We start from the raw sequence: 19477 nt of genomic DNA, 5'->3' as shown, positions 1-19477 counted from the left end.
TCTCCTAGACTTATTCAGTCTATTTCAGGAAACCAATTTCAGGTGTGTAATAGCAGTACATTTTCTGGCCTGTTCTTTGGTTTAACACGTTTCAGCATAGCAAGGGTGCCTGTGCTGTCAGCAGGATTGTTTCTGTGCAGGAAGTGGCACCTTCCTGCACAAAAACTATTCTGGGCGACTTTTTCCTCTTTCTATGTGTGTTGTAGAGTAAGGCAACGCAGCATTTTGCTCTGCCTTGCCTTAATCCATATATATGAGGCCATTCAAAGCCAGCTAAAGTGGCTTTGCGTGACCTCATAGATATGATTTTGTGATTTGCGCTATCTGAGCATCACACAAAGAGACGCTATGGCACAGCAAGAGGCTCATAAATATGCCCCTTAATGTTTACAGTAAAATAAATGCTTTCAATGTATATATTTTAGCAGTATGCAATCAGACTGTACCTAGTGCAAACATTTTTCAAAGTATAAATTAAACCAATGCAGTGCAGAACTCAGCTGACCACCCTTTACATTACCCCTCAAAATGAATATATCTTTGTCACCTTGAAGCGTCCAGTGACTTGTTCAATTAAAGTATGTAAGGCTTCCAAGCAGCCTTTGCATTTGCTGATTAAGCAATTACACATATTTACATTTTTTTCAGGTAGCAGGCACACTGGTGAGATGACCAGTTTTCATAGCTCCCTCTCCCTTTCTCTGCGACACAGCACAGGAGACACAACACTTTCTTAATTTTCAGTCAGAAACATCTCAAGGTCTGCATTAAACGTCTTGGTACGATTGTCTTTTAACAAAAAGTATGATAACAGTTATTGAAAAATTAAAGAAGCATGGGGGTCCCCATAGATCCCTCCCAATCCAGCCACTGTTTACATGCAGACATCTTTTCAGATGAGTTGATGGGGCGGCAGAGAGGAGAACAGCAGGGTTGCATTCCGTTGCAGAGCCAGGATGGTCCTGACCCCTAGGACCTCAAAGTAATGGGACCCAGGAGAAATAGAAAAGGAGCAGATCCATGTATACAGTCAAAGAGATGGCCAGAAGGTGGGTCATTATATGGGATGTACTTTAAATGTAGACGTGGATGGAGTCAGTCATTTATAATAAATATGAGACTTATAAAAGAAACTGACTAAAACACTGCTCCTCATGACCGGGGTGGTGAACCCCTGACACTCCTGGGTCCCAATGAAATTGCACCTGGAAATTAATGATAGCAGCTGCTCTGAGTAGAAGGCTGTCTCCCGCACCTCTTTTACCGTTACCCGAACCATGCCTGAGCATCACTCCAATATAGAAACTGTCTCTTTGTCACTTTCAGAAAAATAATTAAGTCCCAGGTGTTGCCCCTTATGTATAGCAAGGGTATCCACAGCCATAATAGTAGCATATAAATTGAGCCCCCATTTGTAAAGTAACACAGTCATAACGGTGATGCAGTGGACCCCACCCCTGCCTGAGCCCCAGTGCCACTGTACCTGCTGCACTAATGATAGGTCCTGCCTTGCGAAGTGGGTCGTGTCTGCCCTTTGTTAAAAAAAAGGGGTCCTCGTCTTGCTTCAGCCGCTACCCCCTATCTCTCAAGGTCCAAGATAAGGTGTCTCCTCTGCTTCAGTTTCCCCCTCCCAAGGGTCATTGCTCTGAGGCCCAAAGCAATACTAGCACAGCAAGAGTGCACTGGACCATAATGCATGGAGGAAAGCATAGTAACATAGCTGTACTTGGGGTTTAGTTGGTCCCTCAGATCACTGGGCCATAGTGCCACTGCACCATCAGCACCAACAATAGCTACAGCTCTGTTTCCTCTGCCCACTCAACAGGGCCATCAATCCTAGGCCTGAGGCCTAAAGCAGGATGTCTGCCGCTTTAAGGTTTAAAAAAGGGATAAAAGTACCAGAACTCACCCTGTTGGTTTTGCCTTTTCATTGCACAACAAAGTAATACATCCCTGACAAATTGAATATTCGCAATTTTCAAATGTTGAGAATGACCCACTCATTCAGAGACTTTCCATGTCACTCTTTCCCCTTATGATGTACAGATTTTTACTAAGAATTAGTAGTTTAAAGAGTAGTGTTTCATCATGATATATATCGATTGACAAAAATATATTGCCAAAAATATTCTGAAATCAAGAATATCTTGGGAGGAATATTAAAGGTAAGAATATTTTCTAATGTACATTTTTAAATATAGTTGTTTGTAATATTGATATTTAATTATTTTATTGTGTTTTATCAAGTTCTGTGTTTCAAGTTCTTATTTTAATGCCACATATGTCTAATGTGAATAATTTATTGAGGTGAATGGTACTCCATCATAAGTAATAAAATGACTAACTTGTTAGGTCCAATCAAAGGTTTCAGTAATTTAAACCAGAGCTTAGTCCCTGGTAGTTATGCCACAAAGCAGACAGACTTAACCTAAAGATAATGTGTAAAGCATTTAGAAGAACCAACACAGTTAACAAATCCAAATCATAACACAATAAAAAGCCCACTGCAATGTAGAAAACTAGAGTGAAATTAAACAAACAGGATTACACCAAACACAAAACTCTAATTAATGGAACCAGAGTTATGAATTTTGGAACATTTAAAGTAAAATAGCACCAAAAAGCACAAGCCACAAATGATAGTCTATTGTCACGGTATCCTGGGACTCACCGTAGATTTCAGGCTGACCGTAATGAAGCGTGGGTCGGATATACCAAACAGACTCATCCAGGTAGAGATTTTACCTTGGGACTTTGGGCCTTATGTAGGTGGGCTGGCATTTACCACTTCATAAATACCGAATCATACCGATTCGGTATTTATGAAGTGGTAAATGCAATGTAGGTAATGAGTCGGTAAATATTACCGATTCAAAAAAATTCGGTAATTACCGAATCGGTATTTACCGATTCGGTAATGAGGCATACCTTCCCATTGATGGGAAGGTATGCCTCATTACCGAATCGGTAAATACCGATTCGGTAATGGGGGAGCACATGCAAGGGTGGCAGGGTGTCACATTGACACCCTGTTGCACCCCTGATTCGGCCATGTGTGCACATGTGGCGCACATACATGCCCTAAGGGCATGTATGTCTGCCACATTGCACACTTAAACGTGCACAAAAATGCTTTTTTCACCTATTCGTCATTTACCACCAACCTTTAGTTGGTGGTAAATAACGAATCCCCACACCCACCACACACTCCCCCTACATCTCATTTCATGATTCGGTATTTACCGAATCGGTAATATTACCGATTCGGTAATTTTACCGATTCGGTAAATACCGAATCATGAAATTAGGCCAAATCCTCCAGCGATGATAAGGTTGTAGGTTATATCAAAGGAAGTCCTTGCTAAGTTGGATAGCTGTTGGATGAGGTCTGGCTGAAGTCTTTGGTTTTTGCAGGAAAAGTGCCTTCTCCTGGACATTATTTCTGTTTGGCACTTAGTTTCTTTTTCAGGGCTCAGCATCTTTCAGCAGGGCAAGGTTTCAGACTGCAACTGATGATGAGTTACTGGAGGCCAGATACCTACTCACTGAGGGCCTGCTTAAATGAATTTGCTGCTGCAAAGAAGCTCCAAGCTGGTGAAACCTTTTTTTAGCCCATTGAAGTCAAGCCTTGGATGGATTGGCTTGGTGATTAGAATCTCTTGTTTGGATGTCTGGAAGTCCAAACCTTTTATCAAAGTTCCATCTTTTAAGGGGTGTTAGGAGATTTCAGATAGCTACAGCCAAGGATCTCAGGACTTCAGGAATAGCACTTGGGGGTGAAGACTCATTCCAGCAGAGGCCACCAGCATGGTTGAAACTCAGTTGCTACTGTTCAGCTGGGAACTTTGGTGAAAATGCCTTTTTCAGCTTGTTGTCTGACTATAGCCACGCAGTAGGTCCCTTCGACTCAAAGGATGCCTATGGCAACAGGCCCAGCCCTTTAGAATACCTGACAGATCTCAAACACCAGGTGCAGTCCTTCTATTCTTCCACAGGTCAAGAGAGTGTTATTTGGAGTGTGCTTGGAGTGTCGCATTTATGAGTGACACCAGCTAGTGGATGGTGGTGACCTCTTCCTAATGAATAGGATAAAGGTTCCTTGGGTCAAGCCTACACTCTTTTGCAACACTTCCTGTTTGTCTGACTGCAAACAATGACAGTGTTCCTTACTCATAAAATTAAAGTTGGAGAAACCCTTCCACCTTTGTGCAAAGCCTGCGTGCCCACCCAGAAGTGTTGCCAGGAAAATTAGGCAGCCTCGTCCTTTGTGATCACTCAAAATAGGATCTGGGAGTATCTCCCTTTCAACTGGGATTGGTGCCAGTCTGGCTAGTGGATCAAATGATTGCCTTCTCCAGGTATCACCTTACATTTTCTTGTGAACGAACAAGCCCCTCAAAAAGTTAAAGAGCTTTCTGGGTACACTCTGACTAGTCTTCCTTCAAGGGGAAAAAATACCTTTCCACACCCAGGCAATTGTTTGCACTTGGGCAGCAGTTTTCATACCTCAAAAACATCAATAACTGGCTGGCCAGCTGCTAAGGAGTTAATGTAAATTGGTCTCCAGGAGCTTCAGGCAGGATAAAGGTAACTTTCTAAAAGCTACTTTTCCTTTCGGAATAGTTTTCATACCTCATTAAGGTAAAAAAAGTGGCTAGCCAGCCTCTGGAGAACTGGCGTGAATTAGCTCCCAGAACCTACAGGCAGTGAAAACGTGACTTTCTAAAAGCTAAGTTTCCTAAATATTTAATTCAAATACAAACATCTCCATTCGTTAAATTGGGCTTTAATATATTTTAAAAACAGAGTTTGAGCTATTTTTCTAGCTGGTACATAACCTGAGATAGCAGAATTAATATTTTAATCTGCACTCTAGTTTTGTTTTTAGGCCAGCAAGAGCCTTCAACAGTGAAAATTGCTTTGGGGGCCTTGTCACTGTAGGTACATGGTAACAATACATTTCTACATATCCCACTTTAAAATACCATGCACCCTCCCTTGTGGCCTCTAGGCCTGCATACGAGTAACTTTTTAATATTTAAAAGGGTGGTTTGTGCCTGTCAAAAGGGGTTATTTTGAGTAGTCAAACTGCAACAGTCAGGCTACTCTAGTAGGCTTGAACAAATGTTGTCCCTGTCTCACTAGTGTATGGAACAATAAGTCCTGCAGTCCATAGGTGCCATTTAAATTTCCATGCCATGGGTGTATTACTGCCCAATATACACTACGGCCTTAAAGGGAAAGTTATATATGCCAAATAGTAGTTAGGCAATTTGACCACAGTTTAGGGGTTAGAGCACATGCACTGGTCCCTGATTAGAAGTTTACCAGTGCACAGAGTAATAAATGAACAGCAGCATTAGTCACACCAAAAGGGGAACTTTCAAACAACCTGTTTTTTGTTTTGGAAATATATTTAAAGAGTTTTTATGTTATTTTGCTTGTAGTTACTTTTTTATTAGCAGGTTGGTGGGTTTGTAAGGGAATAGGGTGGGGTGTTTTTTAATATATTTTTTTATTGGTTTCTCAGTCTGTATACAAAGACAAACTTGCATACATAGTAAGAACAGTGAAAAACAAACAGCATGTGGCTAGCCATTCCTATTGCCCATTTGCCCTCGGATACAATCATACTGTCTGTTACATTTGCCAGATTAATAAATATACATGTAAGGTGTTATCCATCTTCGCTATCTGTTGGTGTTGATTGATCTCTTGTCCGCAGATAGTGCATTAGCGGTTCCCAAATGTCCTTGGGTCGCGAAGGGGCCGGCAACTCCTCTGCGTAAAGTTGGAGGTTTTCGCTGCAGTACACCAAGTCTTCTATCCAGTGTTCTGGCAGTGGACCCGCCGTACTTTCCCATTTCATTGCCACCCTCCATTTTGTCAGTAGCAGTGCAATTCTGACAAATTTACCAACTGCACCATTCAGATGTGGTGTAAAACACAATAGGCAAACCTGTGGGTTACATTGTAAAGTTACAGTAGTCATAACATGAAGTCGGTGTACCACCTACGCTCAGAACTCGGACACAGCGCTGACCTTTCCTAGACTGGAGCCGGGTTATGGTTCTTCGGGGAAACGTTAAGTTTTTAAAATAATCTCACACATCGCTGTTCGAATTTGCTTGCACTGAACATTTTTTAACTGTTGTTTTAATTGAATTGGAAAACTGTGGTTGAAATTGAATGCGCCTACCTGTGACTGCTTAGCTCACTGACTGCAACAGTCCACACATAGCATCTGCACGATGGACTGTCCCCACAAGTTAGAGTGTGGCCGCCATCTTTGTTGGCAGACTAGTTGTTGCTGCCCAGATGCATAAAACAAGTGCGATGACGCGATCGCGCAGCGGGCGAGCCGCAGGCGTGCCGAAGGTTCGCCAAAGGCAAGCCCGTCTCCGCCTGTCCGTGGCCGGAATGCACCATGCGCCAGAACCCCTGCCCCAAATTTTAACGGATCATACTCAAGGGATGCTCTACTGGACATAGGAACTTGCAGTAAACAAACCAAATGTATGCAGAATGAATGTCTCTAGGTGTACCTCTGTTTGGTCCCGTCCCACCTGCAGTTTTGTAACTTGTAGCAGTGACGATATGAACATAACAAAGGGTCAATATTAATTCTCCTACTCCCATTCATGAACAACAAGGCTCTACTTTTACATGTGTATTATAAAACATCAGGTCGTTGTCCAAACATAAGTACGAACTAGCAGACTTTTTAGAGCAGCATAATCCTGACATACTCTTTGAAAACAGAGACCTGGACAAACAGCCTCTCTGATCCAGACCTTAAGGTGGCAATCCCTGAAGGTTATGAGCTCTTCCGAATAGACAGAAAAGAGCAACGGGGAGGGGTAGTCGCTATTGCCCACCGTAACAAGATCAAGGCATCTTTGACAGGCATCCCCTAATTGGAGGAGGAAGCCATCATGTTTTCCTTTAAAATAAATAATAAAACAGAGTTCAATGGAATCCTAGTTTATCGGCCACCTGGTGCTAGGAACAGTTTTGTATCTTCCATTCAGAGTCTTATGGATTCCTGTAGGGAATTCAACAACAACAACAATAAAGCTTTATTTCGACATGTGATGTCATAAAAGCACAAAGTACATACAAACATTTACAAATTCATTTTAAAAGCATGTCGTAAGAAAATCCAGTTGGATACTATACAATAAATATCTAAGAACTTATTAAATTTTGCAGCTTTGAAAGTTAAAAAGGATAAAAAGGTTAGCTGGAATTAATAAATCTCTGTCTCAGTAGCCATGCCCAACCTAGAAATTTGGCCACCCCACAAACTATAGTAGTGTTGGTAGAGGTCTTAAGGATTCTCATGGCTTCAGTGTGAACCCTTGTTCCTAGTGATAAACAAACAGGCCTAAGCCATTTCATTCTAGGTAATAAATACGCTGGGCAGGCGAAAAAAAAATGGGAGGTATTTTCAATAGTGCCAGTACAGAAGGGGCAATCAGGAAGGGTCTTGTGGGGGGATTTCCACCTGCTAGTACGATCACGTAATGGGAGTGTCCCGAATCTAAACTGGATAAAAACAGATCTATCCTTAGGCTTGGTGATAAAATCAAGATAAGATTCAAAAAGAGGAGTGAGTTTATGGTGGTAAAAAGCCTCTGTCAGCCTTCCAATGTTAGGATCCCTTAGTTCCGAAGCATCCACCCAAGCCCAATAAGCTCGTTTGGCTTCCTCCTTTGATATTGGCGCCCCCAGGGGCCGGTCAGAGGTAAGGCCGCTTGCAGCCAAAAGTTTCTTAATATTTGTGAGCCACTCGATTTTATGTGCTCCTTGCATATTCATAACCTCCCTGAGCCCGTCTGCATAATTTGAAAGCTCAGGGGTGCGCCACAACCGCGCCCAGTATAACAAAGGGCGAAGGATGGCTAAATCTCTGATTGAGCGCCTACCAAAGTCGCTCAAGAGTAGTTTGGTTGGGGTACCCCTAGGGAGAGTTACAAGTTCTCTAAAGAACTTGTTTTCATTGGTCACAAGAGAGTCTACACAGCTGAAGCCCCATAATTCCGCGCCATAAAGAGCGCTGCCCACCGCCTTTGCGGCATAGATGTTTAATACAGGAGCAATGGGTTTGGTGATAGAGGCACGGAATTCCTTCCCCAGAGCTCCAATTACCCGTTTATGATTAAGTGCCATTTTATCTATGTGGGGCTGCCATTTGAGCCTGTCAGAGATTCTGATTCCCAAGTAATCAAACTCCCTGACACGCTCCAATGGTTTCCCATCTAGGGTCAGAGTGGAGCTGGAGGATCTGGAGGGATTGAAATAGAGGAGTTTGGTTTTGGTGGTGTTGATGACAAGACCTCTCCGCTCGCAGAACGAAGAGAAGCGCTGTAAAAGCTTCTGTAGTCCTGACGGCGTTTTTGAAATTAAAAGCGTGTCGTCCGCAAAAAGAAGGGCGGGGACTTTGTCAGCCGCCAAAGCGGGGACATCCGCGTCAACTTCGAGCAGAAAGGAAACCACACCATTCACAAACAATGTGAAAAGTGTTGGCGCCAAGACGCATCCTTGGCGAACCCCTCTATTGACTGGTATTTTATTAGTTTTCTGACCCTGGGCTCCCCATCGAATACAAGCGAAGTTCTCTTCGTGCATTCGAATAAGAAGTTTCAAAATGTAAGAGGCGATACCCAGCTCCTCCAGAATCAACCACAGGCGATCGCGAGGGACCAGATCAAAGGCGGTCTTGAGGTCAATGAACGCAAGGTATAAAGCGCCCTTACCGATGGTTACCGTCTTCCAGTGAAGAAGCATTAGTCTAAATGCTTGATCAATAGTGCTAGTGCAGGCCCTAAAGCCTGCCTGGAACTTTGTTAAGATCCCTTTTTCATCCACCCATGAATGTATCCTCTCCAGGAGGACCCTACCGACCAATTTCTGGCCAGAGTCAATAAGGCTGATTGGGCGGTAATTCGCCGGGTCACCCCTGGAGCCCTTCTTAAAGATGGGGATTACTTCTGCACCTTTCCAGGACTCTGGCACCGGTGATCCATTCAATAAGCTGTTAATAAAAATTGTAAAAAACGAGGCCCAACCCTCGGTGTTGGCTTTGAAAAGGTCTCCAGGAATGCCATCTGGTCCTGGAGCCTTAGCGGATACAATCCTGCCAATGGCATTTTGGACCTCTTTCTCCTCAATCCTTGGGAATGGGGTAGGCTCAGGAGGTTCAGCTGTGGACCTTAGGCAGGTGGGGGGATCATCCGCAACGTCCGCCCCCGCATACAGGTTCCTAAAGTGATTAAACCAATCCCTATCCATGATGTGGTTAGGGATTTGGGCCTGGGCATGGTTAGCAGATCTTCTCAGGATAGACCAAAATAGCTCGCCATTTTTTGCTTGGCTCGCTGATTTTAGTGAAACCCAGCGCTGCTCATCCCAGTCTTTTTTAGCGGAAGCGAGTGCTTGCCTATAAAGCAGCCTCGCTTGCCTAACCTCACCGGGGTTGTTGGATTTAATTGCAGAGATTAAGCTGTTTTTCTTAAGTCTGCAGTCTTGGTTAAACCACTCATTTTCCGACTTGGCTCTGGGGTTGGGTTTTTTCCTAAGGTCAAGGAATAAAGTGCCAATTGCGTTCATAGTTTCCTCATAGACTTCGGTGTGGCTGGAATTGTCCTTAGGGACTAAAGAAAGCCTAGAGGTATTGTCAACAAGGATAGTCTCCAACGTGGCAAGTTTTGTGTCACAGAGGACAATTTTAGACCATTTAAGGAATCTGCCGCAATTAGAGGGGTGAAGTATCTTGGACATCATTTGCAATCCTGAATGAGAGGTTGTGTCCTGTCTATGCCAAATCTCCCGCAAGCTGAGGGACAGAGGGTTGTGGTCGCTGTTGATTGATGGTATTATGATCATATCAACAACAAATTTCCATCCTTTCCTATCGATCAAGATGTAATCGATTCTGCTTTGGCTGCCAACCCTATTAAAGGTATTAGCGCCCACTAGATCCGAGGGTGTGCGCCCATTGGTAGCTCTTAAGCCAAATTCTAATACTAGGGCATTCATTTGAATTACAGCCGGGGACCATCTTTTTACGGGGTTAAGAGAAAGTGAGGGGATGCTCCATCTAGTATCCTCATCTTGCATGCCCAGGATATCTTCAGTGGCAAGCGGTTCAAACTTCACATTAGTAGGAGATTTTAACTTCCATTTGGAATCTTTGGTATGTAGAGACACGATTAACCTAATTGACTGTTTAAAGAGCTTTGATTTACACCAAATTGTCACCGAACCAACACAGATTGGGAACCATACCCTTGATGGTGTCTTTACTAATCATGCATTGATCTCCTTTCACAAAGCTATGTTTATGGCCTGGACAGACCACAGTGCTATATTTTTGAGTTGACTATCCCAGGAGAGGTTTCTAAAATACGTAATAACAACACAGTTACAAGTCGAACTTGGCATAAGTTAACCAATCTAGAGCTAGACCAGGCTCTATCTCTAACCACACCTGACCTAAGTACTAACCCGAATTCTGCAGCTCGCAACTTTGAAAGCTGAATCGAGTCAGAGGTTAACAAACGTATGCCAGAAAAACAGAAATGCAACCTTAGAGAGAAACCATCTGCACTGTGGTATACGTCGGAATTGAAAGTATTAAAAAGAAAGTGTAGGGCCGAAGAACGAATCTGGAGAAATGATTACTCGCTAGAGAAAAAAAGACTATTACAGGAAAGCTATTGAAAACTACAAAAAAGCTGTTATTACAGCAAAATCATGCTTTTATACAGAGAAAATTAACTCCGCAAAGAACTCTGCCAGAGAACTGTTCAAAACAATCACAACTCTATCTAAAGTAGACGAGTGTAAACAGTATACGCCCAACACTGATTTCTGTAATAAATTTGCTGATTTCTTCTTCCGCAAAGTAAAAAGTGTCTTTGACGAATTCTCCAGCCATCGATTCGCAGATTGTCTAGACGTAACAGATGTTCTAGAAAATAGGGAAGAGACTGAGCAGGGTCAGCTTAGCTGTTTCAGCCGCCTAAAGCACGAGCGAGTGGAGAAACTTATCATGACTACCAAATCAGTCTGCCCACTGGACCTCTGTCCGGCTACGGTCCTCCACTTAGCACCTAACACCATAGCATGCCACTTAGCACCTCTCTTAAACAACATACTAAACGCTGGATCTTTCCCAAATATTTGGAAAAAATCCTTAGTACATCCCATCTTAAAAAAACCTTCTCTAGACCCCACTGAGATCAAGAATTATCTGCCAATTTCCTGCCTGCCATTTCCCTCCAAAATTCTTGTAAAAGCGCTAAATGAAGAACTGCAAGATTTCCTGGAAGCAAACGATAAAATGGACCAGAGTCAGCACTCATATTGTAGCCATCGAAGAGATCCGCTGCCAGTTAGATGGAGGAGGAAAGGCAATTCTTATTTTGTTAGACCTCTCAGTGGCATTCAACATGGTAAACCATCATGTTCTCATTCGGCGCTTAGTCGAAATGGGGATCACTGGTGTAGCCTCTAAGATACTTGAATCATTCCTAACAAACAGAGAACAAACAGTCACAATTGGTGGCCACAAATCACATCCATATGCCCTGCCATGTGGAGTGCCCCAAGGATCTTCACTGTCACCAACCTTGTTCAATGCCTAAGTGGTCCCTCTTGCAAAATTCATCCGCTCCCACGGTTTCACTGCTATTTGTTATGCTGATGACACAAATAGTGGTGTCTCTTTCAAACCCTGGTGACGTTGCAAAAAGATTCAACAACTGTATGGCTCATATAATAGGTTGGATGCGTTATAACTGCTTAAAATTTAACACCGATAAAACAGAGGTACTACTCTTAGGTAAGAACACAGACCTCTGGAGTATAGTGTGGTGGCCGGAAGGGGCAGGATCCTGCCCATCCCCTGTAAAGAAGGTAAAAAGTCTAGGCATCCTTCTTGATGATCAGCCATCCTTGTCAAATCAGGTCAATTGCATTACATCATCTTGTTATCACAACCTGAAGATTATAAGAATTTTTTTGCATTTATCCCGATGGATTTGAGGAAAACAGTGATCGTGACCCTAGTATTATCCAGGATACTACTGCAATGCCCTTTACTTAGGTGCAAATAAAGTTACTTTACGCAAACTTCAATCACAAACTGCATCAGCATTATCGCTACTTTAACTACCCAAATTTAGCTCAGTGTCCAAAGTGATCCGAGAATTGCACTGGCTGCCCGTCCAGGCAAGGGTACAATTCAAGCCCATGTGTATCGTCCATAAGACCCTCCATGCGACTGGACCGGTATATTTCAACAATTGAATTAGACTGCATGTTCCTCAACGCTGTCTCAGATCATCGACTGACTCATTGTTGGTCATCCCCAGTGAAGACCGTAAAGTGGGGTGGTAGAAGTTTCGTCTACCTGGCCCCTAAACTTTGGAACACTCTGCCTTTGAACCTAAGATGCCAAACAACCGACAAATATTCAGAAAGTTGCTCAAAACTTGGTTGTTTGCACCCAACTCCTAATCTCCTGTTGTCCCCCTGTTTTAGGATTTGTCAGCTCTCGCGCTAAGACGCCTCAGCATACACGCGCTTTAAAAACCCTATTTAATTTTTTTCCCAGGCCAGGTGCCAGAAACCTGCTTCCTGAGCCCCACATCTTTCGCATGCATTACTATCCCGAAGGCCATATCTGTGCAATCTAAGTGGTGTATGGTATACTTGGTGAAGATATTTGAAGTGAATGATGCGCAAATTGCCATTCGAAGTGAATGCACTAGTGAGTTGACAGCAGTAGTCCCATTCCTTCTGTGTGAGCTGAGAATGAAGTCTAGTATTCGAACGAGCAAGGCTCCTATCCTCAACAGCAACCCTCTCGTCCCTTGCCACGCTATATAGCTTTGTAATCAATTTGTGTCATGTAGGACTAACCAAGAGCATCTGTAAAGGTAGCAATACCGGTGGCTCATCAGGAAAGGTGTGATAATGTGCCTGCATCGCCAATTTAAGCCTGTGAAATATAAACAGGAATAGCGGTGACTTGTTGTGTACATATTGCAGCTCCTCTGCCATGAGAAAACTTACATTTGGGTATGGGGCCTTCATTTTGTCCAAACTTGCTAATCTCAGTGTGTGCATAGCACCCACCTCATGCGTGACCGACAACGCCGCATGGTGTGTCAGTGGAAGCGAAGGGGCATATAGTGGAAGCTTAGCAGCCAGTTGACCTATAGACTGCCAGGCTGCAATTGTGGTATCTATTGTATTTATTTCCTTTTTGGGGGTACCTCTGTGGGAGTGCGTCAATATATATTTTAATGGAATCGGGTATGCATCACTGTCCTCATCAGCCACATGAGGGATGTATTCATGATGGCTGTACCAGTAATATGCATATTGCACCTGCACACAGAGATAGTACAAATGCAAATCCGGTACACTAAAGCCACCTCTATTATAATCAAGGGTAAGTGTGTCCCAGCACTCACAGGGTTGTTTTCTCCCCATACCAACTTCACTAACAACAAGCATACAGTTTTAAAGAATTGCTGGGTCAGTTTTTTTGGTATATTGCAAAACAGGTACAAAAATTGAGGCAGAGCGATCATCTTAATGAGAGCTATGCGATCAGCTAGTGGTAGCGGCATCCCTGTCCATCTTGCAACCTGTTGTTCCAGCATGGTGCATGCAGTACCGCAATTTTCCCTGACAACTGTTTCCGGATTACGGTGAACCCATACACCTATGTATTTAACAGGGTCAGTCGACCACACAAGAGGAAACTCCAGAGCATGAGAACAGTGTTCACTGTTAGAGGCACCACCAATGATTTATTCCAGTTAATGCTGATCCCGAGAAACGCCCAAATCTAATGTACTCACGTACGATTGGTGTTAAGTATCTCTGCGGTTCCCTGACAAAACGCACCATGTAATCGGCATAAAGCGAAATGCCTACCGGACGATGTGCGAAGCGCAGGGCGGCCTCTCTGTGGCGCTGCCTGAAAAGGCTAGCCCGCAGCTCCAACTTTAGGAAAAAGAGAAGTGGCGAGAGAGGACACCCCTGCCTGGTCCCCCTTCCGGTCCAAATTGGACCAGATGTGAGTCCATCTACCTGAACACGTGCTGATGGATCAGTATATAACAACCGCACCCATCTTCTATAAAAGTCAGGGAACCCCATGCGCTACAGTATTTGAAACAAGTAGCTCCATTCAATAGAGTTGAATGCTTTTGCGGCATCCAGCATAACTGCAGCAGCCTGGAGATCAGGGTCGAATAGATGAAACATTGCAAAAATCGTGCGCAAGTTGTGTGATGTGGACCTGTCTGGAATAAATCCAGATTGGTCTGGCAAGACCAGCATTGGCATTAAAGGTTGAAGTCTATGGCCAAAATTTTTGCCAGAATTTTCGCATCTGTATTAATAAGTGACAAGGGGTGGTACGACTCACAAAGGGAAGGTGCCTTGTCTTTTTTTTAAAGTGTGATTATCAGGGCTTCTCTAATCGTTGGCGGTAGTCTACCTGACTCATAGGCCTCTTCATACATGTCTAGTATGTGCGATATCAGCTCATCTGCAAACTCCTTGTAACATTCGGACGAAAGGCTGTCCGGTCCCGGTGCCTTTTTGTTTGGCAACAAACTAATTGCCTTACGGATGTCAGCAGCCTCTCTACTCCTGTTGCCCAGTAGATAGCCAAGCACAAGCGATGTCTACCAGATAGTCAGCTAATTCCCCTTTTGAGGTATACGACTCAGCGTAACAGCTATGAAACTGCACAACTATTGCCTGCAGAGAGTAGTGGTCATTCCCTGTGTCATCTGTAATTTTTGTTATGACATGATGTTCAGTTCTATATTTAATCTTAGAGGCTAGGTTATGCCCTGGTCTGCCTCCCTCGCCATACGCTTCGGCCACATGTCTCTCAGAGAGATAGTGCATCTCCCCCGCTGCCAGCTCGTAGTATTCTTAAATTAGGCCTATGATTTGAGACAATGTGTGCGTGCATGGGAGGACCTCATAATCACGCTCAAGCTGCGTCAGCGCTTTCTCCACTCCAGTGAGTTGACCTCGGATATCTTTAAGTATACCTGCCGTTGTACTAATGCATATCCACCTGTTAGTAGCCTTAAAAGCCTCCCAGAGAATAGCGGCACTACTCACAGACCCCTTATTTAAGTCGAAGTATTGGACTGTGGCATCTCTGATCGTAGTGGTGTACAGCGGATCAAGCAGTGCTTCTGATCTCAACCGCCATGTGAAATGACGAGGGACGCACACCGGGATGTGTAAAGTGAGCCTGATGACGCAGTGCGATACCCAGCCCAATGCAAGCCAACCCTGGTCTCAGTCTGCCTCGTCAGATGCGTCTCCTGGAGGAGAGTAACCTTAACACTATGCCTATCCAGTACTTTTCGGAAGTGTTTAGGGGAGTTCAGGCCGCGGACATTCCATGTCATGCACGAGATCGGTTCCTTATCCAGCACTGTCATGTAAGCTATCTAATGATATACTCATTGCATTTATGAGAGAGGGCAAAATGAAAAACAGCAATGGCGTCCATGAATTCCAGACAACCACATAAAACAATCCCACAATGCCCAGCCTCCCAATCCCTCCCCCCACCCACTTTAGCACTCATAGTCACAGTCACAGTTAAATGCGGGGTATACCCATGGGAGAACACCAGAGCACATTCAACCTCCCAGGTGAAAAGGGAGCCAGCCGAACAGCCTAGAGGAATCTCTCTCATCTACTTAAATTTCTAAACAGAGGAGAATACAATTGCATATTCGTTTTGGCAATGATATTTTACAATACTCACAACACAGTTGGTGAACAGTCGGACCGGGGGGGGCAGCAAGACAAATCGTTGAGCAGGCAACCCTCCCACACACCTGTGGGAATATACAGGTTTCATGAGGCTAACAACCCCACTCCGTTATACTATAGGACCTAACAGACGTATCAATGCACAAGATCCAGCTGCAATCAGTCCCCTTCATCCGGTGCACCAGAGGCAGCTTGCCCATTTCGTTTGATGGTTTTTGCATACTCCAGAGCTAGCTTGGGATTGGTGAAAACCTTTTCATTGCCCTCAGCTCCAATGCCCAGCTAGGCCGGGTACAACATGTCATACAGAACATTTTCCGCCATCAGCAGTTTCTTCACAGGCTGATATTCCCTTCTCGCCACCTGGACCACAGCAGTGAAGTCTGGGTAGAAAGCCAAGTTATTGCCCTGATCTTTTATGGTACCCTTCTCCCGGGACATACGCAGTGCTGAGTCACAGTCCCCGTACTTCAGCAGGCGGACAATATCGGTCTTGGCGGGGCACCTGGAGGGGGACGAGCCGTCAGGGAACGATGAGCTCTTTCAACGATCAGCATCTGAGATAGCTGCTCCTCTCCAAAGATTTCCCGGAGCATGACCTCTCCCAGTATTAGTCGATTTCAGCAGGCCAGTAATCCGTAGGTTTTTTCATGGAGACCTGGCCTCCAGGTCCTCGTTTTTAGCCTGAATGACAGCGAGCACCTTCTCCATGTCAAGGGTCTTGGAAACCATGTGTTGTAGGCTGTCTTCTGTATTCAAGATGCGTTTTATAGCCTCTCCTAGCCTGGCGGCATGTTTATCTAGTTTTGGGGACATGTGATCCATCCTGAGATTGAGAGCATCAATTTTGCCATCTATGGACTGCAGACTGCTCTGCATGGAAAGGAGCGTTGCCTCGAGTGATGATGGGTTCTCTGAAAGAGCATCCAGCTCGGAGTCCAAGGTAGCCATCTGCTGTGATTTACTGGGTTTTCGCAGCTCAAAGGTGAGGCGTGTTTGATTTCAGTCTGTTTTGCCCATGTCTGCCTCCCTATGCACCACAGCTATGCTCAGCAGCCTTGTGCGTAATATTGAGTAAATAGCCTTCCACCTCGTTGGGCTCCCTACCTGCTAGCGGCGATTACGTTGTCCAACAAGGAGCGTCAGCCTGCCCCCCTGAACGAGGTACTCACAAGGATTGGAAAAACTGTCCTTCCTAATCACAACTCAAATGCCCAGCAGGGGGGAAGGGCGTAACCCACACCAGTGCAAAGTACACAGCGTCACCTCTGCGAATTGTCAACAAATTCAAAGCACGAGAGTTAGAGCAAAGCATGCAGCGCTACGAGGTGTACGCCTTTATTTATGCACTTTTCAATAGGCAGCGGGGACACTCAGGCACTAAAGTCACGCTGCGGGCACATAGCGAGGACTGGGTCCAGTCTATAATATCATGTCCTCCACCATCCGGTAAATTCGTAAGCACGGCCCAATCAGCCATAGAGCGCAGTGCCTGAAGGCGGGCTCGGCCACAGCGCCACGCCCGCAGAGGCACCAGGAGCAGGTCACGCACACGGGCACTCCTAGCCTGGGCCCTCCGTGCACAGGGGGCCATGAACCTCATGCCTCATGTAGCAGCGTCAGCGTATCAGCAGGATCCTCCCGCTCACTCAGGCCAACCCGCCTCACCTCCAGCAGCATGCAAGTGTCCTATGGGGCTCCGCGGCCACCACACAGCATCTGTCAGGAGAGGAAGGGGCACACAGTGCACTGGAGAGTCGCTTCCCAACCCGGTTCGCCGCCATTCGATTCAACACAGGCACCAGCGGGCACCGGGATCGGCGATCAGGGCATAAAATTCATGTGGGCACTGGCAGCTCAGATCTGCGCGCTTGTTGTCCCCCAGGTAGCCGTGTCACTCCAGCAAAGGCCTCTGCTGTCTCACAGGGCCGCCATGTTGCTCACAGGGCCGCAAGTGCAACGGATAGAAGGGAGCAGCAATCCGGTCAGCTTCCTGTAAATTGACCGCCTCAGCGCCATCCGCTGCAGTCCAGCCGTGATTTCCTCTGATTTCAGGTATCGGATGTCACCAAAAGAGCAGGTTAATGGGTGGATTGGCAATTCAGCCGGCGGAGCAGCACTACGGCGCAGCCATCTTGCCGTGCGCCCTCTAGCGCCCCCCAATGTTTTTTAATATTTATTTTTTAATTGTTTATAAATAGTTTCCTTACTTGATCAATTTTAATTTCTTTAATAAATTGGATAATTGATTCTCTAAATGTACTTAATTGTTTTATCATGTTTTAGGTTTTTTCTGTAATACATGTTTACAGTGTTAATACTTTTTAGATAATGTGTACTGTTATTAGTTTTCTAGCTTTATTTTTATTTGTCTTTTGCGATTATTTTGGTAATGGTAGTACATTTTTAAAATCAATTTTTTTATGTTTTGAATTTGTTGAATGTTTGAATACTTTTTATAATTTTAGATGTTAATTTAGTCATTTTAGCTTTTAGTTATTTATATAAATGACATCTTTATTTGTTGCAATAATTATTTGTTTATTTATTTTATGTATATTTAGTGTTTTAATTAATTCAAGAGTGTGAATCCATTCCCTATGTCTGCTCACGCTGGATTATGAATAGTAAACCTAGCCCCTCCAGAGTCCCTACTGTTGGTTACACTGGAGTGGCAATAGTAAATATGGCCCTTCCATTGTAAAACACTTTCCTGACTGTTGCTCAGGTTGGAGTGAGAATAATAGATGTGTCCCGTCAAATGTTCAACACATTCCCTAATGGTGCTCATGATGGAGTAAAAATAGTAAAACAGACCCCTCCAATGTTCAACATGTTTCTTACTATTGATTATAACGGAGTGGGAATAGTAAAACTGACCCCTCCAAAGTCCATAATGTTGTCTACTCAGTGGCATAGCTAGACCTTTTGCAGCATGTTTGCCTCCCCGTGACAGCTGCAGGTGAGAGGGGGTGGAGGTGGCGACGGTCCCTGCGTCTGCCGCCCTGCTACCGCCACAGGGCTACAGGTAAGTGCGGGGGGGGGTCCCAGCCACCCCCAAAAGTCATGCCGCCCGGGGCAACCGTCCCACCCTTGCTACACCACTGTGTCTACTGTTTCTTAAGTTGAATTGGGAATAGTAAATCCGCCGCACCAAAGTACAACACTTTCCCGACTGTTGATCAGGTTGGAGTAGTGATAGTAATTTAATCCCTCCAAAGTCTAACACTTTCTCTACTGTTGCTTAAGCCAGTCTAGAAATAATAAATGTTCCTCCTTAAAAGTCACTTTTCCTACTGTTGCTCTGGTGGGAGTGCAAATAGTAAATTTGAAAGGTTCTTCACTGTTGCCTAGACTGTAGTGAGAGTAGCGCATTGACCTTCTCCCAATTTTTGTGTGAATCTGTTTAAAATTAGTAACATATTTTTGTAATTTTATTTTAAAAGGTTCTTTTGTTTAAATAATTTTTGTTCTCAATATTTTTTGCCGATATTTTGTATCACAATATTTATTGCATAGAATGTGTGTATCCTTAAGTTACTATGGGCCTAATTGCAGTGTCGGTTGAAGTTGCCTCTGACCTACACCGTTGCGGATTGGGAACTGACTGACCTCAGATCAGCGGTTCCAACCTCCATATTGG

General features: G+C 44.5%; 1 protein-coding gene across 1 annotated transcript in view; it reads left to right on the top strand.

The window, feature by feature from the left end:
• UMOD (uromodulin) overlaps nucleotides 1-19477 on the top strand; it is a 256077-nt gene that overhangs the window by 120530 nt on the left and 116070 nt on the right. The window lies entirely within an intron of this gene.

The sequence above is a fragment of the Triturus cristatus genome, chromosome 10 (genome assembly GCF_964204655.1).
Source record: "Triturus cristatus chromosome 10, aTriCri1.1, whole genome shotgun sequence".
In the NCBI taxonomy this organism is placed as follows: domain Eukaryota; kingdom Metazoa; phylum Chordata; class Amphibia; order Caudata; family Salamandridae; genus Triturus; species Triturus cristatus.
Note: the sequence above shows the minus strand (reverse complement) of the source record. Positions and strands in the feature narration are given on the sequence as shown.